We start from the raw sequence: 10,686 nt of genomic DNA, 5'->3' as shown, positions 1-10,686 counted from the left end.
AAGATTTGTGTGTCCGTATTCACATTTGTTTGTGTGTAAAAAGATTTGTGTGTCTGTATTCATATTTATGTGTGCGCAAAAAATCAGCCGGGGGCTCTCGATTGGCTGTCTTTGTACACGTGGATTTTGACACACTTCTACCGTGGCAAATCTGCAAATGAATCGTGTGTAAAACGATTTGTCCGGTACTTTTGTTTGCCCTCAGCTCGGACTCACAGGCTCACACCAGACTACAGTAGCAATACACCCTTCACACCACTAGTCGGCGCGTAGCACTCAGTCAGTACGGTTACGTGCAACAGTTCAATCGGGTTTCTGATCATATAAGACATCGTTCAGACTTTTAAACTGCATGCAAACACCTGAACCCCATCTACTTCGGACCTATGTCGGACATTTAGTAGTTGTTTTTATGTGAGTATGAATCTAAAAGCTGTGAGTGCAAAGTCTTGTGAATACAACTGTAATTTCTACGACTACGAGTCTTCACTGTGAACACGAATTCAAGTTTATGGGTACGAGTCGAAAAACTGTTGAAACCATAGACATGTATCCGTATCCGCCCCATCGAGCTGCTGCGATACGTCAACGCCGCCGCCATATTGGATGTAGCAAGACTGCACTGTAAACTAACACACGTAAATGGACTTATTTTAGTAAAGCGCCTTTCTACAAAGACATTTTCCTTTTACGTCTCATTTATTCATTCACACATGGCGCACTAATATACTTGGGAAACAGTTAGGCACCAAATATAATATATTTAATTTTCTCAAATGGCAAAAATAAGAACTTTATTGATCCCACATAGGAGTAATTCATGTTATATTAGAGAACAGGGTAGTGCCGAAAAACAATATATAGCCTATCCCCCCTCACAAAAATTTGAAAAATATATTTTCTCACCAACAACGCATATTTTACATAAACATATTTTAACATTTTCAAGTAACAAAATAACATATTTGAACAATTCTTCAGATTTTTTCAGTTCTTTTATTGTCTGAAAAATGGTTCAAATGTGTTATTTTGTTATTTGAAAAAATTTAAATTTGTTTTATTGATGAGAAAATATGTTACTCTATTCTTATTTTTGTGAAGGGGGATAGACTATATATTTTTTTTCGGCACTACCTTGTTCTTTATAGCTGATATAACATGAATTACTCCTATGTGGGATCAATAAAGTTCTTATTTTTGACATCTGAGAAAATTAAATAATTTATATTTGGTGCCTAACTTTTTCCCAAGTAAATTACTGCATGTGTGAATGAATAAATGAGACGTAAAAGGTACATTTCTTACCTAATTTCTTACTCACATAAAAACAATCCTAACCCTAATAATTTATCAGACTCATGTGTGTGACAGCAGAATTTGGGGTACAACTTTTTTATTGTATACAAATGTTTATCATTACAAATTCGAATAGTTATAACATGGACACATCTTTTTGGAAGTTATCTTACTCCATATGCAACCCGATTACTAAATGTCCGACATAGGTCCGAAGTAGATGGGGTTCAGGTGTTTGCATGCAGTTTAAAAGTCCAAACGATGTCTAATATGATCAGAAACCCGATTGAACTGCTGCATGTAAACGTACTGACTGAATGCTACGCCCCGACTAGTGGTGTGAAGGCTGTATTGCTACTGTAGCCTGGCGTGAGCCTGTGAGTCCGAGCTGAGGGCAAAGGAAAAGTTAAAGACAAATCGTTTTACACACGGATTCATTTTCAGATTTGCCACGGCAGAAGTGTGTCAAAATCCATGTGTACAAAGACAGCCAATCGAGAGCCCCCGGCTGATTTTTTGCGCACACATAAATATGAATACAGACACACAAATCTTTTTACGCACACACTAATCTGAATACAGACAAATGTGAATACACACAAATCTTATTACGCACACACAGATTGAGATACGCACACATAAATAATATTGGAACAATAATACCCCCATAACCAGTGCGTACTGCCGGAAAACTCCTGTCCCCGTCGCGTGCATTTGATAATGCGCTCTGGTTTTGTTCTACGGCACCTTTTTGCTGTCACCTTTTTCAGAGGGACTTCGTCATAAAATACTTACTGATTCCTGTCAGCACTCGTGCTGCTGCATTTTGGATCAGCTGGAACCTATTCAGCAAATTACTTGGACATCCTGTTAATAACACATTACAGTAATCTAGTTTAGAAGATACAAACTCATGAACTAGTTTTTCTGCATCACTCTGCGAGAGGATTTTCCTAATCTTTGCAATATTACGGAGATGTAAAAATGCTATTTTACAAACCTGATTGACATATGGTTTAAACGACAAATCCTGATCGAAAACAACACCATGGTTTCTCACAGTTGCACTGGAAGCCATTGCAACACCATCTAATCCCTTCCTAAAATGCTCTGGACCAAGAATTATAACCTCTGTTTTATCTGAATTTAGAAGCAAGAAATTTCTGGACATCCAGTCCTTGATGTCCCTAAGACATGCCTGAAGTTTAACTAACGGTTCTGTTTCATCCGGCTTCATAGACAAATAGAGCTGCGTATCATCAGCATAACAATGAAAGTGTATGCCGTGATTCTGGATTATACTTCCCAATGGCTGCATGTATAAACTAAACAAGATTGGCCCTAGCACTGAACCCTGTGGAACACCATACCAGACCCTTGACTGTTCTGACGAAACCTCAAGTACATGAACAAACTGGAACCTGTCAGATAGATATGATTTAAACCAACGTAGAGCTGTCCCTTTAATCCCAACAACATGCGGTAACCTGTGCAGTAAAATGCCATGATCAACAGTGTCAAAAGCAGCACTGAGGTCCAGTAGAACCAGTATGGACACTAATCCCTTATCTGAGGCCATAAGAAGGTAATTCGTGATTCGAACCAGTGCTGTCTCTGTGCTATGATGCATTCTGAACCCTGACTGAAAGACTTCAAACAGATCATTTCTATACAAATAGTCACATAACTGGCTTGAAACTGCCTTTTCCAGAATTTTAGATACAAATGGAAGGTTGGAAATTGGTCTATAATTAGCTAAGGTGTCTGGGTCAAGAGAAGGTTTTTTAAGTAAAGGTTTAATTATTGCAACTTTGAAAACCTGTGGTACATATCCTAAACTTAGGGATAGGTTAATTTGGTCCAGTATTGTTGCACCAATTAGAGAAAAGATATTTTTGAATAGTCGAGTCGGGATGGGGTCTAACATACATGTGGTTGACTTAGCTCTATTGACGAGTGAAGTCAGCTCAGGGAGGTCTATGGGATCAAAACAGTCTAGAGTCAAGTCAGAGCCTGGGGAAGTCGCTAAAGCTGAAGAAACGCCCACAACCGGCTGGTTGATTTCTTCTCTAATTCTCGTGATTTTACTGTTAAAGAAGCTCATAAAGTCTTCACTACTGAGAGCTACAGGAATGCACGGCTCAACAGAGTTGTGACTCTTTGTCAGCCTGGCCACAATGCTGAACAGAAAACGTGGGTTACTTTTGTTATCCTCTATCAACGTTGAATAGAAAGATGTTCTAGCTTTGCGAATGGCTTTTTTATATACTATTAGAATATCTTTCCATTCACGATAAGAGTCTACAGACTAACAAGAGTACCACTGTTAGGTTCCTAAATCATCATAACATAAATTCATAACTTAGGAAAGACACAGAGACTGTGGAATGATTTTCAAGGCGCTTCTGCAGAAGTCTGGGGAGAAGTCTGAGGAGCTTCAGGGCAACACGGCCCTCCTCTTAGAGCTCGTCAGGCCTTCTCACAAATTCTCCCTGCAGGCTGGCGCTTTTATTCAGCAAGGATGACAGGAATGACCATATTTGGTAAACTGACTGTCAATGTATAGATAATGGACAATGAACAGATGGTCACACACATGTGACTTTTCAGTTAAAGAGGCTTGGTATGAAGAAACAAACAGACATCCTTAAAACACAAAGGGTCAAGGGGTCAACTAAAAACAGGACCTCTGTTGGTTTTGAACAGATGGTTCAACTTACAATGGGATAGTTGTTGGACAGCCCAAACTCAGGAAGGGCTGCCCTGTCATCTGCTAACATGTGATAAGAATGTGACAACCAGCAGTCAGCTTAATAAGCTGACCTTAATAGGCCTAAATTCTGATTCTGGTAGTTTCATAATGACAACTTAATTCAAAACTTTGATTAATCTGACACCACTTCCTTTCCATTTTATGCACGTTTTGTTTCAACATGCGGATATCTGAATTATACCAGGGAGTTAAGCTCCTATGGTTGGAAACCCTCCTTTTCAAAGGAGCAACTTCATCTAAAGCTGAATGCAACAAATCAGCAGTGTTACTAACGAAAAAAACAAAATCAGAGGTAGAACCCAAGTCACCGGCCTCGACTACATCACTATCACTATTTCGCACTGACGTAAGATGAGCAATGGCCTCCCCAAATTTAGCAATAGCTTCATCAGACAAACATCTGCTAAAATAATACCTCCTATTTTGCACTTCAACATCAAAAATATTAAATTCAAACGTTATTAAGTAATGGTCGGATAAAAGGGAGTTTACAGGTGACACCAACGGATCATCAGTTTCAACACTGTAGGTGAGAACGAGATCGAGAGTATGATTAAAACAGTGCGTCGGTTTATCCACTTTTTGTGAGATACCCATTGATTCTAGAAGAGAATCGAAAGCTAATTTAAGATTATCGCTTTCAACATCCATATGAATATTAAAATCACCCACTATGAGGAATTTATCTGTACTGATCAATAATCCAGAAAGGAAATCTGAAAATTCAGACAGAAACTCTAGATAAGCACCAGCAGGGGGCCAATACACTACCACTAACACAACTGGCTTCTCTGATTTCCAGCTCGGAAATTTCAGACTAAGCGTGAGGCTTTCAAATGTATTAATTGCACTTAGGTTCAATTTTTGTTTGGAGACTGGAGTTATAAATTGCTGCGACTCCTCCGCCTCGGCCCGTGCTTCTAGGAATATGATGATTAAAGTAGCCGGGCGGAGTCGATTCATTCAAACTAACATACTCTTCCTCCCGTAGCCATGTTTCTGTTAAGCAGAAAATATCACTCCTACTCTCTGTAATTATATCGTTTACTAACAGAGACTTGGAGCTTAACGATCGTATATTTAGTAGTCCGCATCAAATTTTTCGGTCTGTAATTGGTACCAAATGTGCATTGGTTTTAATTTTTACAAGGTTATTTTGGTTAACGCCTCTATAACGCCGCACCTGGTGAACTTTTGGAGGGCGGGGAACTGCAACCACTTCTATTTTGCTAGGCACCTGGTTAGAGTCGCCAATATCATGTAATCCTACAGTTTTAGAGTCGCTAATTACATAATGCAATCCTACAGTTTTATTGGCAGGCGTTGGTCCTCGGGAAGCAGCAGAGAAGCGTGTAAGACTGCAGCTCTGCATCCTGGCCTGGACCCTGGATTGTCAGGGCGAGTGTCTAATAACATTGGCCAGATTTCTAGAAAAGAGAGCTGCACCATCCCGGGTGGGATGAATGCCGTCTCTTCTAATCAGACCGGGCTTTCCCCATAATGTCTCCCAATTGTCAATAAAGGCCACGTCGTTTTCTGAACACCACCGCGACAGCCAGCGGCGGAGCGAGAGCATGCGGCTAAACATGTCATTGCTGGTCAGATCGGGGAGGGGGTTTTTGCCTCCAGGACCGCCCGCGCTGTGGCTTGCTTGGCCTGCCGGTACCCATCTACTACGTCAGGAGTCCCACAGGCTAACATAGCCCGGTAGGACTCCGTCTTCAGTCTGACGGCATCCTTTACTTCCGGTGTCCACCACCGGGTTATAGGATTGCCGCCACAACAGGCACCGGAGACCTTGCGTCCACAACTTCGAGCCGCCGCGTCGAGAATGGAGGCAGAGAACATGGTCCACTCGGGCTAGATGTTCCCCGGCTCCCCCGGGATCTGAGAGAAGTTCTCTCGGAGGTGAGAGTTGAAGACGTCCCCTAGAGGGCTCAGCCAGACGTTCCCAACAGACCCTCACAATCCGTTTGGGTCTGCCCGGTCTGTCCAGCTTCCTCCTCCGCCAGCATATCCAACTCACCACCAGGTGGTGATCAGTTGACAGCTCAGCCCCTCTCTTCACCCGAGTGTCCAAGACATGCGGCCGAAGGTCAGATGAAACGACAACAAAGTCGATCATTGACCTCTGGCCTAGGGTGTCCTGGTGCCAAGTGCACTGATTGACACCCTTATCTTTGAACATTGTGTCCGTTATGGACAAACTGTGACTAGCACAGAAGTCCAACAACAAAACACTGCTCGGGTTCAGATCGGGGAGGCCGTTCCTGCCAATCACGCCTCTCCAGGTATCACTGTCATTGCCCACGTGAGCGTTGAAATCCCCCAGTAGAACAAAGGAGTCTCCAGTTGGAGCACTATCCAGTACTCCTCCTAGGGACTCCAAAAAGGCCGGGTACTCCGCACTGCCATTCGGCCCGTAGGCACAAACGACAGTGAGAGACCTTTTCCCGACCCTAAGGCACCCTCTCATTCACCGGGGTAAACTCCAACACATGGCAACTGAGCTGAGGGGCTATAAACAAGCCCACACCAGCCCGCCGTCTCTCACCCTGGGCAACTCCTCTATTGGACCTTCCTGCGGGTGGTGGGCCTACGAGAAGGCAGGCCCACATCGCCATTTCAGCCTGAGCCCATGGGACCCGGCCACTAGGCGCTCGCCTTCGAGCCCCAACACCAGGCCTGGCTCCAGGGAGGGGCCCCGGTGATGCCAATCCGGGCGACGTAACGGTCCTTGGTCTCTTTCTCCTCATGAATGGTTTTTGTGAACTGCTCTGTGAACTACCTTTTTTGCCTGCTGGGAGAGGTCCCCTTTAGCAATTCCCAATCCGACTCTTCACTTCCAACCAGCGCAGCATCTGCCCCTGCATCCTGCCAGCCGATCCTGAGGTCTCGACGTGATAAAGAGGGCTTTTTCCCGAAGCACTCGATACAGGAGGCCCGGCTACCCACCGCAAGACAGGAGCCATAAAGGGTCGCCAAGCACTGGTAACAGGTTCGCCGGTCCTGCAACGCTGCTTGTGTTCCCTTTTCTCAGAGTCGGACGGGCGAGACGGAGCCGCACCACGGGCTTAACGCATCTGGTAGCTTTAAACCCCCCCCCCCCCCTTCTCCTCTTCAAAGGAGCCGCAGCTCTCACCGACCGACGGCAAGTAAGAGGCAAATTAGCGTCTGGGCAGATTTAGTTTAAGGTTCTTTTTCGTGGTTCTCATCACTGTGTGACGTATTGATTGTATTGTACGCCTGTTCACGTGAGCTTTTACCGCCGAGTGGTCGGACCACAGCTCCCGATTGTATCTCAGAGCGCGTGGGACTTCACTCCCGACCCGACTCTCGAGTGGGACCTGCGGACGATCCGCGAACCGGCCGTTAGAGCTCACGGACCCCTGTTGTTTCCCCCAGCTGCGGTGTGACCACCTGCAGCCGCGCATCTGTGTGACGCATTGGAGATCCCACAGGCACGCTGGTTCGACGTCCGAGCGCGGTCCACTGACTCGCTCTCCGTTTCCCCTCTCACTAAACCCGGTTGCGCGCCAGACCCACGTGGTTGTTTCACCGTTGTCTTTATCCGTGGTCTGTTGCGCTTTTCGACTATTTCTCCCCTGGCAGTACAGCCGTGGTCCGCTGTCAAACCCCTGGCTCAGGTATGGGTTTAAAACATAAAGATGGCAAGGCACGCAAGTGGGCAAGGTTTACAATGGTTTTATTCCCCCAAGTGATAGTATGTGAACAATACAAAAGAGGACCAAAATCTCCTCAGAGAACAAAGACACGCCCGGACACCAGCACAGACAGCAGTTCACTCTGGACAGCAGTAGACAAAGTACCTGAGCTGCCATCTCTGTCTGTCTTTTAAAGATGCCCTGGCTCCACCCACATTGACAGGCCCACATGAGGTCCACATAGAGAGGGGTGTCAGAATAGTTCAGCATAGTTCATTCACAACAGCACTGTAGAATTGTTCATTTCATGTCATTTTCATTGTACTCAGTCTTTTCTATAACATCCAGTATTCCTCCATGAAAGTCCAGAATCCCTCCATGATCCATATGATTCCTCTTCATAGAAGTCCAGTATCCCTCTGTGATCCCGACTATCCTCCAGTTGGTATGGCCCAAATAGGCCTCATTAGTGTCACATTAGTGTTCAGCCTTGCATCTCCTCTTAAAGGCACAGCGTCCCATTACTCTGGCCTGTTGCTCTGGCCATGTAACAGTGACAGGGGGGGTCAAACTGTCACATTACCTCCCTCCTCCCCAGCGACGGCAAGTTCAGGGAGACGAGACAGGTAGTCAGCTAGGAGATTCGTTTTCCCAGCTCTGTGTGTGATATTGAAACAATATGGCTGTAGCGCCAGATACCATCTTGTGACACGAGAGTTTTTATCCTTCATGGAATTGATCCAGCTCAATGCACGGTGGTCAGTTTCCAGATCAAAGATCCTTCCGAGAAGATAATAGCGAAGACTGTCCAATGCCCACTTAATGGCAAGACATTCTTTCTCAATGGCCGAGTACCTAGTTTCTCTCGGCTGCAATTTACGGCTCAAATAGAGAAGTGGTTGCTCTTCACCCTCCTGTCCTTGCGCTAGTACGGCTCCAAGGCCCACTCCCGAGGCATCAACTTGAACAAGGAATCTCTGGTTAAAGTCAGGACTTTGCAAGACAGGGGAAGAGCACAAGAGAGCTTTGAGATTTGTGAACGCAGTTTCACATTCTTCGGTCCATTTCACTGGATTAGGGGAGTTTTTAGTAGTCAGATTGACCAGAGGGGCGGTGATGGTGGAGAAGTGGGGGACAAATCGCCTGTACCACCCAGAGAGACCCAAGAATGACCGGACCTGTTTCTTTGTCCGCGGTCTAGGACTGTCTCTGATGGCCTTCACTTTGTCCACCTGGGGACGTATTTGCCCGTTACCAAGATGGTACCCGAGGTAACAAACTTCTCGTTTGGCCCACTCACATTTCTGGGAATTCAGGGTGAGCCCAGCGGAATGGATCCGCTGCAGGACCTGACGTAGGTGGGAAAGATGGTTTTCCCAGGAAGTGCTGAAGACCACCACGTCATCCAAATAAGCAGCACAGAACTGGCCACACTCCTGAAGAGCTCGGTCCATTAACCGCTGAAATGTGGCAGGGGCCCCGTGAAACCCAAACGGCATGACAGTGTATTGATAGAGCCCCTTTGGACCACGAAAGGCTGTGTACAGGCTGATGTGGAGGAGAGTGGCGCCCGTGATGGCATGCCGCCCGCCTCGCTCCTGCGCTGTCATGTCTTTTTTCCTGCTCCTGCTGCTTTTTGCCTTCCGATTTGTTTCTGCTCTGCTGGCATATGATCGCCAAACCCTCCTCGACCTCAGGGCTTGGTCAGATTCCCTGCTGTTACCTGATCATCCACTCTTCTATCAGCAAACACCGTTGCTGGCGGACATCCCCGATCACCTGCGCCGACTGCCTGCTGTCTCTCCCCGGAGGGATCGCGGTCGGGGCCCCCGTTCCAGCGGGCCCTGCTCCGACCACCGACGCTGGCGGATCTTCTCCTCCTGCCCGGTTCGTCTGCAGCCGCTGGATCCGCCCTGTCTTTCCGGAGCCAGCGCCGCTGATTACCCCGGTAAATGGACCTGCTACCCTGGCGCAGCTTAAGGCAGGAGCATCTCGGAGAAAGTATGCCTGCTTCCAGCCTCCCGATGCTGGATCCATCTCGCTCACCTGGTCCTCCGCTCTTCCGGTCGCGTCACTGACACGTCATCAGAGCGCCGACACCGCGGTAAGGAATATTGCCGGGAACATCGCGAGACTGAGCCATACTGTGTGTGGTGGGCGGAGAGGTGTGGATCCCAGCCTGCTCTATCCCATCCAGAGATCCACTGGTCAAAACCACATCAAGACTGAACTTTTTAATGCCCAGTCTCTTTCAAATAAATCAAGCCTGGTCCACGATCACATCCTTGACAAAGATATTGACCTGATGTGCCTCACGGAGACCTGGCACCAACCTGAGGTCTTTTCCTCATTAAATGAAGCCTGCCCCCCTGGATATAGTTACCTGCAGAGAGCTCGCTGCACTGGCCGAGGTGGTGGCCTGGCGGTTATCTACCGCAATACTCTCAAACTGTCCCCTCTGTCTCTACCTGAAGTGTCCTCATTTGAATATCTGGCCTTCAAATCAAAACCTCCATCCAAGATCAATGCTGTATTAATTTACCGGCCGCCCAAACCACACCCATCCTTCATCACGGAGATTCATGACCTTCTCACCTCCTTCTGCTCTCTATCTTCCAATAACATTATACTGGGTGATATGAACATTCATGTTGATAACCCCTCCTCCCCCCTGGCAGCTGATTTCCTTCATGTGTTGGACTGTCTCAACCTCACACAGCATGTTGATGCACCCACTCACACCAGGGGGCGCACCTTAGACCTGGTCATCTCAGACTCCCCCTCCATCAATAATCTGGCAGTATATGACCTGGGTGTCTCTGATCACAGCATTATTTCAATGGACATTTCCTGCTCATCCCACCTCCCTCAGCCTAAACGCGATATTCATTTTCGCAATTTAAAAAACATCAACCCTGCCATTTTGCATTCTGACCTCCAAATGCTGGCCTC

This window comes from Cololabis saira, chromosome 13, assembly GCF_033807715.1.
Source record: "Cololabis saira isolate AMF1-May2022 chromosome 13, fColSai1.1, whole genome shotgun sequence".
Taxonomy (NCBI): domain Eukaryota; kingdom Metazoa; phylum Chordata; class Actinopteri; order Beloniformes; family Belonidae; genus Cololabis; species Cololabis saira.
This window is presented reverse-complemented; position numbering follows the sequence as displayed.